Source organism: Elgaria multicarinata, chromosome 2 (genome assembly GCF_023053635.1).
Source record: "Elgaria multicarinata webbii isolate HBS135686 ecotype San Diego chromosome 2, rElgMul1.1.pri, whole genome shotgun sequence".
NCBI lineage: Eukaryota > Metazoa > Chordata > Lepidosauria > Squamata > Anguidae > Elgaria > Elgaria multicarinata.
Genome location: NC_086172.1, coordinates 84,235,746 through 84,254,379, shown reverse-complemented (window position 1 = coordinate 84,254,379; position 18,634 = coordinate 84,235,746). Strand labels below are relative to the sequence as shown.

General features: G+C 43.1%; 1 protein-coding gene across 1 annotated transcript in view; it reads right to left on the bottom strand.

Moving 5' to 3' along the window:
• SYT12 (synaptotagmin 12) overlaps positions 1 to 18,634 on the bottom strand; it is a 70,528-nt gene that overhangs the window by 14,041 nt on the left and 37,853 nt on the right. The window lies entirely within an intron of this gene.

Below are 18,634 nucleotides of genomic sequence, written 5' to 3'. Positions count from 1 at the left end.
TTGGTATCTGGTGTAGAACTAATAATCCAGAAGATTTCAATGTTCTTTTCTTTAAAAATATGCATACAGACACACACATTTTTATGGCTGTAAAATCTCAGAAGCCAGGGGGCAGCTGAGCTGGACTTCCGCTCCACAGTTAACAGAAGCAGAATGAATATACAAAATCAAAGTAACTATATTCTTACTGTTATTGCCTACATGGCTCTCCTGCCACCTCTATTTTATCCTCACAACAACCCTAAGAAGTAGGCTACACAGAGACATGATGCCTGCCTGGCCCAGGCGCACCCAGTGGTTGAGTGGGGATTTGAGCCCAGCTCTCACCAGTCTGCACTAACCACTATAGCACACTGGCTCCCCATATGCAAATGCACTTAGTTTATTCAGGTTGCAGATACTCTTTCTAGCTTCATTTTGGAAATACTTGCATTAATGAATGTATCCCAAAATGCAAGCAAGCAGTGTGGATTCATGCCCTCTAAGGATCTGCTTCTTTCAGCTATCTGTCCTGGTTGCCTGGGGCACTTCCTATATTTCCAGCTCTCAGGATTTCCCATTCAGTATTGATTGGTGCTCATTACTTTCTTATTGCTTAGTGATCTCCTGATTTCTGGTGCTATACTGACAGGTCAACTTTCATAACCACCTCCCGCTGCCAGCAACACCACTGTGGTGGTGTTCACCCAAGGACACCTTCTACACCCTGGGGTCGAAGGGTTAGGCAAAGTTCCCCGTTTCTGGCCTGCTCTACATGCAAAATCCATAACATTGGCTTCTGCCTGTGGTTCCTCTTTGAATAATGCGCTCAGTGCATTTTGCTGATTAGAGCATTTTCCTTGTGCTCACTTTCCAAAGCTTTTGCATTGAACGATCCATGATTTAGCTACTTAAGCAATAATAGCTTCCAAAATCCTGGATTTTGTGCCAGTGAGTGGTTGCCGAAGGCACAGCCAATCACTACCTTTAGGCAGATACATACCATGGAAGACATTAGAGCTGGCATCATAATGTGGGCAGAGGGCCTGAATTAACTTCCCTCCCAAGGTTGCCACCTCCCACCCATGCTCTGTCATGACTTGAAGGGCCAAGTAGCCATGATGCTTGTCATATGATCTGGCCTTGTGTGATAGGTATATTTTTTTAAACATGAGCAGCCACCTCAAGAAGGAGAGAACCATGGCATGGGGTGGGTGGCAGAGAGGCATTAAGGGGAGTAGGCTTTAACATTTTGCCCTTTCTTGAGTCCCGGTTAGAGATGTAAAGATCTGGAAAATATGCTAAAAAAATAGGGGATGTGGGTGTTGAACCTGAACATTTTTTTAAAAAACCCCAACCCACTTGTTCTCCATTTTCCCCCCAGCTGGCCAGGAGTCAGCATCCTTAGATTTCAGCCCATCTAGGGCTTTGTTGGGTTGATTCCCACACTATTTTTTAGAGCAGCCTTCCCTGGCTTGGTGCCCTCTGGGTGTTTTGGACTACAACTCCCATCATCCCCAGCTGGTGGCCATGCTGACTCAAAGCTTCAGGGAGATGTAGTCAAAATCATCTGGCAGGCACCAGGGGCTGTTAAGGAAACACGAAATGAATGTGTCTGGAGATCCGGAATGCTTGCATCATTTTGGGTGACTTTTTTGTTGGCCTAATGAAGGAATTGCCATAAGAGGGATTTTGGAATGAATAGAGTGGGACAATCACCCTTCTGTCAAGGAGAAAACCTGCAAGCTTTGAGCTGCTGCTGGGGGTGTTTCCTGCCCCTAGAAACATCCTCCTAGGGAAAGAGTTGGGTGAAAACTTCTCCCCCAATCACATTTTCATGTCTTAAGGCAGGGGAAGGTGCAGGATGACTTCCAAAACATATGCTGGGAAGCAGTTCTCTCTCCAAGCTGACCAGAAGCAACAGAAGGCCAGTATCTTGTCTCATTAACCTATGTGCAAAGGCTGGCATCTCAGCAGGCACAGCTCATGGAATCTGCAAGGGTGAGGAAAATTGAACCAGTTGAACAGATTGTCCTGCTTCCACACCAGCGGAGCCCTGTTTCACTACCACTTTTCCTGTGCATGCACATCCACACCCAACCATTAAAAGCAATATTAAAAGGAATCAGGGACAGGAACTTTTCAGGGCTGGCACCGAGGCTTTGGTGCTCCCTCCCACGGAAAGTTCATTCCCACACCCCCGTGCCTAGTCAGTTTTCCAACTCCAATGAAAGGCTGTGATGTCCTGGAGGGCATTCAGGACACTCTTGAATTTAAAGTTTGGATCTCCTTCCTTGGCTGCTCCTTTTCTTTCTGCTGGGTTTTGGTTTTCTGCTTACTGCTGCTTAGCTGATTGATTAGCTACTGGCAGATTGCTTTTTGTGTATTACGTTTGAGTTGTTGTTTTAATGAGTATTTGTATGTGTTAAAAATATTGTCAGCTGCCCTCAATATCCTTTGATTCAAAAAGGCAGGATATACATATTTAAATCAATGAATAACCCAGCTCTTTGGACCAAATGAAATGAGATGGGGAAATCCGTTATCTAGTCTCTGGGCATCTTCTCATTGCTTGAAAGCAGCCAAGGAGAGGAGGTGATTTGGATTATGGCCCCAGAACTAGGTGAGGGGGACTAACTACTTCTCCCATTGTACTGTTTCCTTAATTTAAATAAACTCTCCTCTCCCTCCCCCTGCTCCTACCATGCTGCTATTAGTTGCAAAGGAGGAAAAAGACAGACACAGTAAGTTAGGGGTATCAATGGGACAAATTAACACTAATTTTGCATTCCACTATCTTCAGGAGTTATCCAGTGTTTATTTCTGAAAAAAAGAGAGTGAAGCTCATCAGCTCAAGGCCCTGTGGCAGCCCTGCCCTTCTTAGCTGGAACATCCTCACCCTAGCCTCATGTTTGGCTACTCTAGTAAAAGTAAACATCCACTGATGCACTTGTCTTTATCACTCTTTCAGGTTCAGTCCAGAACCCTACCTCAGGGCCAGTATGGTGCAGCGGTTAGAATGTTGGACTAGGACCTAGGAGATCCAGGTTCAAATCCTGGCTCAGTTCACTGTGAGATCTAAGGCCAATCCCTACCTATCAGCCTCACCTCCCTCACAGGGTTGTTAAGAGCATAAAATCGGGTGGGGTGGGACCATGCATGCCACCATGACCTCTTTGGAGGAAAGAAAGGGTATAAATGTTATGAATTTAATACAATATAAAACTATCATCCCTTTCATCAGAATTAGGATCAAACCCTGGATGCTCTGCGAACAGATTACATGTGTAAATGCACAAACACACACACACACACACACACACACACACACACACCTCAGGCTTCATAAGCTGATCAATAGTAAGAAAGGAACATTTTACTCCTATCAATCTGTACACACACTGCAATTAACGTAAGAGGCACATCATGCTGAGGGAAGAATTGAGGTACAAAGGAGGCGATTTCTTCTTGGCCTGCCTCTGAGAATGTAAATTTATGAAGTGAACCTCCTTCCCTCCATTCCCCCTCCTTATCTGCTTCTGTCTCCCATTCCCAGGTTGCGTGGGAGGTTTTCTAAATAAATGATCAAGCCTGCAGTGCAAACCCAAAGAGGCTGTCGCTTCGGTATTTGAAAGGAAACGCTGTGAACTATGTCCACTCAAAACACAACCTCCCAGCCACCACGATCACCATCTGTGATGAACTCATCAGCACTGGCTTTCTCATTGTATCAGTTTCCACTTTGCTGGAGCAAAAGCTGAAATTTCAGTCAAAAACCAACAGGGGGAAGTGGTTTGTCTAGCTAGTCAACAGCAGGACCACCAATGTGAGAGGAATGTGCCTTGGCAACAGGGCTCTAGCCTGGTTTTTTCCTACCATGTGCCCAGCCAGTGAAGGCTGGTAGCTCCAATGTCAGTGGGGTGGTGAATCCACTCCAGGTTTCAGTCGCAACTACTCAGAAGTCTAAAGGTGTGAAAGCACCTTGGATAGCTCCTTTAGAGTTCTGACTGGTTCTGACGGAAGCCCAGCGCAGATTCACCACCTCACCTGACATCGGAGCCACCAGCCTCCACTCTGTGATTTGGGATCCATGTTTGACAAAATCCTCTTTTAATCTACACATTCAAACTATTGTCACTCCCTACTAGGATGTCCGTGTGTTCTTCTTTAAAGAGGACAGTTCTCTATTTGTTGGGCTATCAGAGGACAGTTCTCTATCTGAAGGCATCTTCTATTTGAAGAGTTGTCTGGTCCAAGTCCAGTTTAAAGATCAAGAACCGCATTTAGAAGGTTGAACAGGGGCCTTGAAGATGACCATCACCCTGGACAGCAGACTGAGGAAGCTCACAGGTCTTCTCCACTGTGCTGAGATAACTTGTATTTTAAGTCTAAATTTGGACATACACCTATACACTGCCATATACAAATGTTATGCAAATCATTCCTGTGTCCTCCTTTTTGGCAATGCCTTAATGGACACACTACTCCCTACCACCCTGAGTGCTTCCGGACAGAGGGCTCCTAGTGCTACTAATCAAAAGACACTGAGTTCACACAACATGACATCCCACACTCAAGGTTGAGTAATGGTTGAATGTGGGTTGTTGAATTGTGGCTTGTTGTGTGAACCCAGCTGGTAACAAACCATGGCTTGTTAACTACAAACAACCCATAGTTCACAACACAACAACAAACCATGTGGGTTGTCTGTGGTAGAAAACATGGTTCATTAGTACAGCTGGGTTCACACTACACAACAACTGACGTTTAAAAAATAACCCGCAATTCAGCGACAACCCACACTCAACCTTGTCTGTGGGTTGTCATGTTGCATGAACCCAGCTATTGTGTAGGGATTCCATCTTTCCCTCCTTAATGGATTTTTTATGGTAAGAAAAAAGATAGAAGGAGCAGTGAGAAAATACAGGAGGGATACAAATGGAAGGTGATGACATCTGGACACCCACCTGTAAAATTTCATGAACAAGGCAGGGAAATTTCACAATAAAACCTCATCCAGAAGCTCTTCCCACTTTCTTTGCAAATTCCTGCATTTTCTCCATATACGTATACAAAAACAAAAAAACTCCATGCTGCTCTTAAACACAGTGCCAAAATCCCCCTCTTCTGTACAGCTAATAAAGGTACAAAAGGCTTTGGTTCTATGACACCTGGTCATCCTACTTTACTTACTCATCATTTAGTGTACAATCACAAATATAGGAAAGCAGTCCTAGGAAGATGCTATGATAAAGAAGATGACTTCCGGCCCAGATATCATACCTTCTAGATGAGAAATGTGCCATCTGTGTAAATACTGGGCTTTCACACAACTTCTGAACTTGGCCAGAGAAGTAAAGGCCCTGAGTGGATTCCACAGTGCTTGTGGGTTTGTGGTGAGCAAAATGAATGCTCACCTAAGACCCACCACCACCACCACAGAAATCCCGTGTGGAAAATGGGTTCTTCTGATGCAAAGGATCTCAATGGGCCTGTTCAGAAGTCACCTTAAACCTTCGGTTAAGCAGCAGGCTTTAAGGTGTCTTGTGCGACGTGTTTTGCTAAACTCTGCTCACTCACTAACCATAGTCTGCAACAGGGTTAGCACAACTTGTGGTTAATGCTAACTCCAGAGAACCACAGTTATGCTAACCACAGGGCCTGAAGTGTCGTCTGAACAGGCCCAATGGCTTTCAGGATTTGCACATTTATATACACAACAAGGTAGTTCTAGACAGAGGGCTCCTAGCATACCCATCAGAAGGCAATGTGCAGCAATTCCGCCTATTCCTCCTTTGCAGATTTTTTGTATGGAAAGAAAAAGATGGAATAAGAAGCAGGAAAACATGGGGTGTGTGTGCAAATGGAAGATATAGTCAGCTGGACCCTACATAAAATTCCATGAAAGTAGCAGGGCTATTTCACAATAGAAGTCTCATCTGGAAGTATCCTCAGAGTTACAGATCTTGTGTTCAGCTATGCCTATTATAAGCCACCTGTTGCTAGCTTTTGGAAATGGAGTTACTTCATGTCCTCTTACGGGTGTTTTAGCCATCATCATCATCATCATCATCTATAAAGTTCTTCACTGAACCAGAAAATGAAAAATCACAAATCCTGCCTAAATTTTAACCAACTTCCCCCCATGTCCCACATAAACAAACAAAAAAATCAAAACACACACACACCCCAAGAACAACAAAGGATCTCAAGGATAAAGAATAGTTCAGAGATTAGCAGCATAGGAGACGAGAGAAGTTTTCAGGGGCTTCTACATGCTAACAAAGGAGGGAGAGGTGCAGATGGCCAGGTACCAGTGGGGGATCTACACTACTGCTTTTAAAGCGCTTTAAAGCACTTTGAAAACGTTTTGAAACCTGTATATGCAGTGTGTCCTGGGCCCCAACTTTTGTCAAGACTGTTATAAAGCGCTTTAAAGCAGTAGTGTAGATCCCCCCCCCGGAGTTCCAGAGGAAGGGGACAGCAAGAGAGAAAGGAAGGAGGTGGAAAGCAGAAGCAAAGCAATCTTTAAACAGAAATAGGCACTGCAGAAATGTCAAGAACCCAAATGAAGGAATAAGGGAAGTATGGTAAGAAGTGGCCAAGGAGTGCAGAGATATACAAACAAAAAGAAGTTAAACTGGATCCAATAAGGAAACAGGAGGCCATGAAGGACTCCAAAGGCAGAAAATGATGAGAACATCTTTCTCCTTCCCCTACCAAATGAAATGGAGCTTGTTGTTTGAGAATCACTACAGAGATAGCACTGACAGATGTCCCTGAAATTTCTATGAGTTTCCCCGACAGTTGTGTATCAGACCAAGATGGGCTGAGATACAATTCTTCCTGTTTTACTTTGAAAATCATCTTTGGAGCTCCCTGTTTGGGCTTTGCATTGTGTCACCACAGTTACATTAGATCCCCCTGACTGGCTCCTAATTTTCTCTGACACTTGGAAAACAGAAAGGCCCTTCACCAGAGGGGCTGTGATTATTCCACTTCACTGCTGAGTCTGCCCTAGTCAGCAGCAAGGAGATGAATGAGCCCAGCGCAATGAAAGGATGAGAGACTGTGGGTCCCATGCGAAAGATAAGAAAACCTATATCCTCATTATCTAAACCTTGAGTATTTTGCATTTGAGCATGTGCTTTGATTTGGGGAGGAAAATGTAATCTGAAATGTTCAACTTGGCTGCACCAATCAGAAAAATGAATACTTTCACTTGATATCTCATCTTATGTACTTGTTTTCGTATTCATTAGTATAAGAAGCTGCATATTGTGTTATTGTCAATAACACAATAAGTGTCAATAACACAATTGTTTAAGCAGACTCCAGTTTAAACAGATATTTGTGGACATGCTGACTATAGTGTTTATTATGTGTGCATTCCCTGATCATCGCTGGGGTTTTGGAGGAACCTGAGGGTGTGTCCAGTTGTACGTAATGTTAGCAGTGCACCTACTGCAGAAGTGCACTCACCATGATTTGATCAGACAGATAATCTTCTCCCTGGGATTGAGCTCAGAGGAAATCCATTCTTCTTGTCTATAGCAGCAGCAGTTGTGCACAGCACTGGTAGGCAGGGAACTGGTGAGGTCCCCAACCCATTTCCCTGCTCTTCCCCAAAGGGTCTTTTTCAGCATTTTAATAGGGTGACCATATGAAAAGGAGGACAGAGCTCCTATATCTTTAATAGTTGTATTGAAAAGGGAATTTCAGCAGGGGTCATTTGTATGTATAGAGAACCTGGTGAAATTCCCTCTTCATCACAACAGTTCAAGCTGCAGGTGCCCTGCCCTCTTTTAAATCTCGTCACTCTAGTATAGCTCCTGCAGCTTTAACTGTGGTGATGAAGAGGGAATTTCACCAGGTTCTTCATATACACAAACGAGACCTGCTGAAATTCCCTTTTCTATGCAACTGTTAAAGATACAGGAGCCCTGTCCTCCTTTTCATATGGTCACCTTAATTTTAAGGAAATGATTCTACTTTTTGTTTTAAAGGGGAGGGGAACAAATTATTTATTTATTTATTTATTGCATTTCTATACTGCCCAATAGCCGGAGCTCTCTGGGCGGTTCACAAAAATTAAAACCATTCAAAGTATAAAACAACAGTATAAAACCATAATATAAAATACAATATAAAAGCTCAACCATTTAATTGAATGAAAAAGGTGCTTTAAAAATTAAAAGGAAGTGGACAACCTGTATGAAGCATTAGGGGAGGGGCAAGACAGCCGATCGAATCAACATTTGATTTGCCAGCCTGAATGTCTATCCATTGCATTCCAAAGGTGGTGATGGTGAGGAACTGAACTCAAACTTCAGGAGAAAAACCTGCAGCAGCTCATTTGCATGTTTGTCTGCATGCACCCTAAGTGAGGCTAGTCACTAATAAGTTTTATACTAGAGAGGCAGGGCAAAAAGGAGGGCACTCGAGGAGAATTGGGATGCATGTACAGGACTTGAGACATTATTTGATCCAGCTTGCATTGGCCTTAGTAGCCAACAGGTCCTCAGTGTCTGATTTTTCTAAGGTTCTCAGTGCTCAGGGCTGCAACCTTGACAATGAGAGTGAAAGTGGTTCCCTCTTTCACAACCTGCAATTAGCAGACTACTGCGGACTTAAGCACAGTCACCACATTGCCCACAACTCTGCAAATGGCAAAGTTGAGAGGCTTATGAGAACACTCCCAAATGCAAAAGGTATTAATGCCCTTGTATTGGCATCACCTGTTAAACAAGATCAATCTTCAGGTTTGAAAATTGCCACTTGCCTGGTCTCCTGTGGCTCGCCTGAGAATCTCCTCCAGGAGACCAAGGAGTAAAGCTTGACAAAAGGTGGTACTTTTTTAAAAAAAGGCTTAGCATTACATATGGGCAAGCAGGCTAGTAATGTGTTTGTGGGCTAGTACATTTTATGGGCTGATTTTCAAGTTTACCAATCTCATCACATTTCTTCACATACGCCTGATATTTCCAAGATAAGCAAGTGCAGACCTTTCACTGCGACCTGTCTGGAACACCCCTTTGGTATTCTAAATTTTGCTTTGATATTCTGTGATGGAGAAATAGTCTTTCTGCTCGTTTCCAGGCCCAATTCCTCCTATGGAGCACCTTTCTAATGAAGGCTCCAGGGCTCAATCTGTCGTTTGATAAGCTGCTGCGTTTCCTCCATTCTGCTTCTTCTAGCATCTCTGACTGCCTGACACAATCCCCTCTAGTGCTTAGGAAAAACAAAATTAGCCCAGAGAACAAACACAGCAAGTGCTAGTAATGAAGCGAGCATTAAACTTTCATCATTTCTCCACAGCAGGTCACGTTGCAGGGGCCGAATGTCGGTTCTGTGTACCTAGCTCAGCTGTCACAAAGGCAACAGTGCAGGGAGAGCAAAACCACTTCCAGCTCCCCAAACTCAGCTGGAAGATTTTCAGAAAGGAAGGGAAAAGGAATGTTACATGTTTTGGTCTTTACTTGGAAGCAAACTCTATTGAAATCAGTGGCACTCGCTTGGAAGTATGTTGAACGCTGGGTTGCTAGCATCACATAGCTGCAAGGATTGGGATGTACAAGAAGACATGTATTCCATCTTTTTGCAGTGATGTAGTATGATAAACATACCCTGAATCCCTAAAAAATTAGCCCCTGTAGTAACACAATCATTTAAAAAAACCTTCAAAATTATAAGTGTGTGTGTGTGTGTGTGGCCTCTTCAAAGCACATCCCATCCTCAAGTTCTTAGCATACCCACCCATCAGATAACATTCCTTTTCTATGGGGGGAGGGGTCTCTGATACTTTAGAAAGGGAGAACTCCCTAAGATGATCAGAAAGTGTCCATTGACTCATGCATATCATTGAATCCTACCTGAATCAGTTCATACATCTCTCATATCGGTGTAGAACTGACTGTCCATCCCATGTCACCAGGATCAAGCATCAGGTGGTGGAACAGCTGGTAACATAATCATCTCTAACCACTCAGAATCCCCACTAAGACGTGTGGAAATTCTGTCTGTGAAGATTCTGTAGAATCGCTGCAGAATCTATAGAATCATGCAGTGAAGCCAATTGTTTCACCAAAAATATTACCCCTGGTTGACGTTTTGCTTTTGTATCCCAGCATGACTGTTTCCCTTCCGTTATAGTTAAGGTACCAAGTTTCAAAACTGCCAAGAGATGTCATTCTCTTTCTTTAGTGGCAGATATGCTATTCCATGAGAAGTTCTCTCACATCTGCTTTTGTAGGCTTCTGGAACCCAAAAATGTAAATTCAACCCAGAGACATAGCTTGACCTCTTCTACACCCATCATCCTTCCGTGAACATTTTCTTTAGATGCTCTTCAACCACAATTTGGAAGTTCAGTGCCAATATTCTGGTTCCATTTTAGTTCTGCCAGAATGCATCCTTCATTCCAACATCCATTCTCTAGTTCCTAATAAATTAAACACCTTTCTCCTCGACAACATTGTTTCACTTCCTCCATTACAGCACTTCAATTCTCAGCAGCGCTTAATGTTGGAGCTTTTTGGCAGAGTATCTTGCAGCCCTTGGCAGTTAATTACCTGTATAATGTAAAATAGCTTCTGTGACGAGAGCACCTTCAAGCTGGAAAATGGCAACCAGCATGTACTGTAGCTAGTACAGTTTGGGGCTCATCTACCCCAAGCAGGATATTCCACTATGAAAGTGGTATATAAAAGGCAGGAGCCACACTACTGCTTTATAGCAGTATTGAAGTGCACTGACAACCGTTGGGGCCCATTGACACATACCATATACCGCTTTCAAACCACTTTCATAGTGTTCTATCCTGCTTGGTGTAGATGGAGGCCCCAACAGTTGTCAGTGTACTTCAGTACCACTATAAAGCAGTAGTGTAGATCTTGCAGTGCACTTCAGTACTGCTATAAAGCAGCAGTGTGGCTCATGCCTTTTATATACTGCTTTCATAGTGCTATATCCTGCTTGATGTAGATCTGGCCTTGGTGTTTCCCAAACTTTTGATAGGAGAGTTTTTTTCTGGATTAAAATTAGAGGCACACTTCTTTCTTATACAGCAAAATACATGCATATTTTATCTATCAGCTCCTACAACAATGAGCAAACACTGTTCAATGGTAGTGAAAAGTTAGCATTGCCTCCTGGCATCCTACCGTCTCCTTTGCCCCATCAAAGGGATGGGATCGGCTTGTGCTTTCTGCTCATACTTCTGAAATTTCCCTGTGCCTTTTAGCTGTAGGATGGGTTGAATCAAGGGATCCTGGACCCCCCTTTACCCCATTTCTCCAGAGGATATTGCTGCCCATATATTGGAAGGTAGTGGACAATCAATGTTGCATGGAGCATTCCCATTCCATCAGACATAGAATAGTGATCATGTTCATCTTGGTGGATTAACTTTTCAAGGCACAGACACTTCAAGCAAGCTAGTGTGCCTGCTTTCTGAACACAGTGAAACAAATCTATGGAATCTGGAAGTACCAGGACCCAACCACTGCCTCTGCACAATCTTTTATTTTATCATTTATTTAGTTGCTATTATCATTAAGCACAATGACTTTGCCTAGGTAGCATCACATTCTGCAACTATCTAGCTATCATTAGCATCAGGGCTATCGTATACACGCTGAAGTATATGATGGCTTTATTTGTCAGATGCTGCTGCTGAAAATGGTACCAATGTGATGTACTCATATTATTTCCTTATGCTGATAAAAAACTATTTAAAATTGTGCAAAAGGTTATAAATCAAGAAAGAGGCTGCAATACTAATGATGAGACCAAATGTATAGTGCAGAGTGGTAAACGCTTGACCCCTGACACTTAGCCCTGCAATATTGCTTTCCTAAAGCCATTAGCTCTTGAAGTCACGTAATTTATACATACCACATCCTTGGGCTTGAAAAAAAAGAGGAGACAGTAACAATTTTGATTATTTAGATTTTTGCCATCACAAGGAATAATCCAAAGTAAAATCATGCAGGACTGAAAACCTGTATGACAGGGTTGAATTTTACCAGCTGTATCTTTGTTCTTCATATTGCTGCAGCGACAGAGACTGATGCATTTGGCAGAATGTCCTTTTCGTGAAATTCTTAAAAGCGCAAGAGCCCTCTATAGTATCAACCTGAGCCATTGATCAACACTTTGTGATGATTTCTTCCATCCAGCTGCTAATTAACATTTGCTTAGCAATGTTACAAGTCTGCAATGCAATATAAAAGGGAGACAGCCTTTGCCCTAAGGGTTAATGATCCAAGAAACATTTTCAAGAACAAAAAGCAGAGATGGAAAAAAGAAAACAAGTCTTGATAGAATAGTTGCAGTGACTGGATAGGTAAAGGCTAGCTAGTGTATCTGCAGTAAAGGTAACGAAGTCCCCAGAGATTTAAAAGCCAAGAACATTGGCTTAGTAGCTTTTCATAAAATATATCCAAAGCATGGGAGAGAGGAGTGCAGAATCCGAAATACAGAAAATGAGAAGACCTGCATGACACTCTTTACAGAACACCTTCTACAAGGAATCATCTGCCAATGAAATCATGAATTCAGGGGCATACTCTAGGATCCATACTCAATTCACCAATATGAAGCATACGAAACAGCTTTATACTGAGCCAGGCCAGTGCTCCACCAAGCTGAGTATTGCCTACTCTGCCTGGCAGCTTCCTGTCCTGCTTCACCTGGAGTTCTATTGTCTGCTCTGGCTGGTAGCTCAGGCAAGGAGGCATGCCATGGGAGAGGCAGCGGGAGCATGTCTGGGAATTCAGGACCACAGACAGCAGTCCTGGCACTAGAGTACCGTCAAGTTACTCCAGTACTGTGTGGAAGCTACTAGCAAGGATTCCATTTATAGTCAGGTCAGGAGAGACCTATTGGAACCTCCATCACCTCAGGTGATGTATTTGGCTCCTAAAGGGCCAGGAGCCTTTTCCTGTAGGCATTGGCTTCTCCTGGGAGCGAAGGTTGGCGGTATGAGGAGATAGTTGGGGACTGCTCCTCAGGGTGGCACCTCCTGGAGGCTCCATGGATTGGAAATGAGATCTAACCAAGTGGTTGCTAGTTCAGAAGGACCAGGGACTAGTTCTGGTGCCTCCTCAGAGTCACTGTCTCTGGAGGCTTCACTCTCTGAGGCCCTGTGGTCCTGGGACATGATACATTCAAGGTCTCAAGCAGTGGTCTGTCCTAGCTCTGTTATCAAAGTCCTTTTCAATGCAAGTGCTTGGGACTTAGCCTGAGACTTTCTCATCCCAAAGTATGCCTTCTACCACAGAGTTATGGGGACCGGAGTATGCTCAAGCATGTTGGGCCTTGCCAGCATCCTACATAAATTTTCAACCATGCCCTAAATCAGGAGTGGGCTACATGCAGGCCACATGTGGACTCTGCAACTCCCACCACCCAAATTCATAGTAAGCCGATTTGCCACTGAAAATTATCTGCAAGACTACAGAATGCTATGAGGGCCAAATTTAGCTTGTTTTCAAGCTAAATTTGTCCACTGTAGAGTTCCATAGCAATTTGCCATCAAAAATTAGTTCTGTTATTTTTACCCACAACTTCCATAGGGCGCTAACAGCAGGAGTGCAACTTGATTTCCAGCGAGGGCATCCATCACCCATTGCAGATCTTCTCAATAAGTAAACTTCTTTGATTCATAATGCAACAGATGGGATGCTTGTGAGTAACGGTGCAAAATTTGCCCAAGAGGTATCCTGCAGCTTTAGGAATTGCCACATTAGGGAAATAGTCAATGGGAGAGGGGGGTGGCATTTTATGCCTGGTATATTAGCGCCTCCCTGTATGCAGATAAGTAGAGTACGCTACACTGTGAATGAAATAAACAAGGGGGCACAAAGAAAAATGCGAAAGGATGGGGGTAAAAAGGCAAAGAGACAGCTTTAGCACAGACTACTTATGTGCTCAATTCATCGCCAGCCCAGCAGCAGTGTTTATAGTTGGTCTGCCAAGTCTGTGCTCTGGGGATATAACTCATTTTCACTCATTTTTAAAGGCCATTTGAGATGAATGTTTGCAAACAACTGAAACACAGTGAGACAGTTCAAAAGTTTTATAATCATCGTCAGCACACAGTATACGGTCTCTTTGCATTTTAAAACCTTAGAGCCTATTAGTATGCCGCCACTGCAGCATAGGAAGTATTTGTAAGAGGTCAGGTTTTGTGCTGAACAGCAAGTAGTAGAGGAACCACGTGGGAGGAGGAGCATGGTTTCCATGCCTGGTTTGGGCTGTCCTGTCCTTCCGATCTGTACAGTTCCTTCACAGAACTTGTCAGATGTGGATTTTCTGGAAATTTTTGAATTGGAAAACTTTCCAGAAAAAAAATGCTGGAAATGTTTAAAATGCAAATTAGACTAATTTGCATAGTGTAATTCACATCAGAATTTGTTCAGTTTAAACAGGAAAAAATTCTGTAGCCCTGGAGAGTGATCAAATTTAGCATGTTTATTTCACTTGCATTAAATAAAGGAAGCGTTTTAAAAAAAAAGTACCCCACGAGCCTATTTTGTCCCAATACACCTTAAGTATTTGATCTGAAATATTTGAGGTGAAAGGGAAATAAAGAAATTTTACTGTGACTTACAGCACAATCCTATGGGTTGCCCTCTGAGTACTTAGTTGTAAATCCCCGAAGTTGGGGACTTAATGACTATCCAATGCAGGGCGCTTGCAGCACAAAGGGGATCCTCTCCTCCGTGCTCCGTCCACTCTCCCTTTGGGGCTAGATGGCTGATTTTGGCTGTCTAGCTGTAGCCTCCAGAGCACGAAGGAGGAGATCACGAGCTGCTTAGGGAACTGTTTAAAGCGGCTTCCACAGTGTCCTTCCCTCCCTGGCACTGGAACTGCCCCCTTTTCTTCTTCTCCACACTCGATTTAAGCATGGAGAGGCAGCCACTGCAGTTCACTCCTTGCTGGCCACTCCCTGGAGAGGGAGGAGGTGTGGTTTCTTGGCTCCAAGCTTGGAGTGCTGTCTCTGAGCTCAGAACCAGAAATCTAACAAAACCTGTGTCTCCCTCAGACGCTGTCTACAATTGCTCCCTTAAATGTTATTTGATACAGAGTGCAGAATATATCACTCTATATCTTTTTTACAAGTATTGGAATACTTGAAAAAAAACGTTAAAGACAATAGGATGTACTTCCTTTGCATTGTTTAAATTGAAGAAGCACAAGCAGAAGAAGAAGAAACCAAAGGTGCTGAAAACTTATGACAGACTAACAGCACCACAATCCTATGCATGTGAGACTTTTTTTGTGTGTCTTAACAACTCCCAGCATGCCCCAGCCAGCCATGGGCATGCTGGGAGTTGTAGGATTTCTTTTCTGTCTAAGGATGCATAGGATTGCACCCTAATAAATTTTAGCAGTCCAAAGAACTGTGGATAATATCCTGGCAGCCATGCATCTGTTTCAACAGAATTCAACTCTCTTCCACTAAGGTTGTCAGGACACCTTCAACTTCACTGTCACTACCTATCAGTTCTATTTCACGAGACATACATGTACTTCAATGAAAGTTGCAAAAGAGAATCACATGAAAAATATTAAATTGCAACTTTGAAAGTCCAAAAATACAAATACTATATTTGCATTTGGCAACCATTCATTATTACTAAAGAACCTATGGAATGGAAAACCTACAGAATGGAAAAATTTCCACAGACAAATAAAGCACTTGGAAAATTTCTGGTTTGGAATTTTTTTCTGCCTCACATCATTGATGAGAAATTGGACGTGAACCTGTAGAAGCCTCCATGGCCCAAGAGTAACCTATGTCTTGGTTCTTCTTTGCCATCGACAGTGCGCCTTTCAGGTAGTTATGCTCTCTTGATCCTTTTGTTATATGTTTGGAGCACAAAGAATATTTCAGTATCTTAAAAAGTAAGCTGGGAAAGCCATTCTAGAAGAGGGAACTGAGCACCTCTCATTTTTCAACTTAATAACTGAACTCTCTCTCTCTCTCTCTCTCTCTCTCTCTCACACACACACACACACACACACACACACACACACACGCCTAATGATAAGCTGCAATGAGGTTGTTGTCTGACAGTTCTAACAGTTCCAACAAGGTGCAGAAGAGGCATTCTATGGATTAGCTTTTTATTTATGCTTCACAATTGTGGCTTTATATGTCTCTTCAAATACCCATCTATGGAAAGTATATGAAGTCTAAAAATGGATTTTTGTACCCTTTTACTGCTGCCAGCCTCCTCTGGAGAAGACATGAGGGAACCAAGCTGTGAACCTAGTTCACAGGGAACCTAGCCTGGTGAGAAGACAACCCCACCCACACCGGAAGTATTTTTAATCCAAGCTACTCTGGTTCTTGGAGCACAACAGGACTAGAACTAGCAGTATGGGTTAACCAGGTTTCAGGTCCTGATAATTTTGATTTTGCTCTGTACTTGTTATGCATTAAGTAGATTATGTCATTATAATCTTGAATTGATTTATTAGATTGCTTGTGTCTTATCTGAATTTATTGATATGGGTTTCCTATCTTAGTGAAAGATGCATGCTGCTAACCTGTGTTGGCATGTTAGGCAGGGGAAAGGGTTTTAAGGTGTTTGGGAAAAGATTCATTTTAGAACATTTTGTGTAGTTAAGTAAAACTAATAATATTTATTAACTAATATTAGATTAACTAGATTAGTAAATAGAAAAGCAGCGCGATAAAAATGGCTCCTGAATGGACCATGTGGTCTTTGTTTACTTCCTCTTTCCTCTCTAGGAAAAATGAGGAAGTATTGTGGGACGGGAGCCGAGAAGCAATGATAGGGAACCACGATTTCTCCCACTTGATGCTCTGAATTCTAGGCTTGGTGCAGTGTACATTTTCCCCATGGGGCAATGGACTTGGCCAGAGCTGGGAACAGCACCTGCCAAGTCCATGGTTTCGCACAGTGAGCATCGTAGGATGGGGAATTTCTGTGAGCCAGATTAGACCTGTAGGCTGGAGGTTTGCCTCCTATGCTGTAAAGTATATTGTAGCCATTGTTTCTCAAAATGCAACACAGTCTGTCAGTTTGCATGATCATCGCAGCCCAACACAGCTTATTTAAGCCACAGCAGGTGCAGCACGGGCAGGCAACCATTTTGAATATTCAACTCCTGGTGGGGATTGCCATAGTTTGTCGTGTTGTCCAAACTTGAACAGCAGGGGCTGTTTGAAGATTAAACAACCCTCAAATAAGCCTACAACAGACCATGGCTTATTTGAAGGTTATTTAACCTCAAACAATCCCTGCTGCCTGGGTTCAGATGATACAACAAGCTGCACCTGGGATTGGTGAGCTGCGGTAATCATGTGAACTAGATCAATGACTAGTGTGGAACATGATGTGGCAAAAAGTCTGGAATTCCTGCCCATGTAAACAAGAACTGGTTAAACAGGATAACAACCATGGATGAGTCACTTCATCAATCTTCAAATAATCTCCAATTGCAGTGTCCCATACCGATCAATCCCTGAACTCTCACATACATATCATTCAGGAATTTAAAACTTCCTGTTTCCCCAGCAACCATGAATTGTGTAAATCCTCAACTTTGTCAAAGAATTAGGGCTTCCACTTGACATGCTATAGCCCAGTGGGGATGACTGTTTTCTCTGCAGTTTAATGCTAGAATTTCTCAGCTGTGGCCATAAACAAATGTGTTGTAGGTCACATACAGCTTCTGTCCCCTCAGAAGTCCTTGACAGGCTTCCTAAGACATCTCGTATTCCGGAGGCTGCCAAAGAGACAGGCTGCATTGCAGCAGGGGATTTGGATGTGCTACCAGAGGCATGCAAGAAGAGAGAACCAATGTGGCGTGGCATTAGAAGGGCTGGATGCCAGTGAGATGCCATGGCACCCCCACCCACCCAAGGGCATTGGATTAGATTCCACTCTAGTTTGTAAGGTAGCATAACTCTTCACACAGACTGCAATCATGCCCTTAGATGGAATCAAACAATACGTAATTGCCCAAGTCCATAATTTCCTCTCCAAGTCTTCCAACATTACGATTTGCTATTTTGTAACATAATGAAGACAGTGTTCAGTAGGGATGGGAAAAATGCCTTTAGGTATTGCTGCATCATCCCTCCCTACTGTCTTAGCTTGGCTAAGGCTGATGTGAGCTGCAGTCCAACAACATCTGGACAGCCACACTTTCTCCATCCACGGTGCAAAAAATGGGAGAAATGGGCAGCTCTGCAACAGAAGTGTTACAAAGCACCTCCCAAATGCTGCTTTTTTGGGGAAGAAGGCCTGTGCATGGGAAGAGACTGGGTTTTTTTTTAGGATTTCCATTAGGATCTTCAGGCCCTACATATGTGCACATCCCAGGTGAAACTGCCTGCATGACCCTTTGCATTTCCTGAATTCGTCTGGTTTAACAATTGCATGTTTTAGATTTTACTTCAGGGTGAGAGCCATGTAAACCCCCATCAAGGAATATTTTGTGCTGGTTTCTAAGCATTCTGTTTAAGAAAGACGGAAGAAAAAGATATTGCCCAGTTTTAGTTTCTTTAAGGGCACAATCTTATGAACATTTAGACAGGAAAACGTCCAACAATTCCCACCATTCTCCAGCCAGCCACCCAAGTAATCCAACGGAGTTCGGGAAATTATGCAAA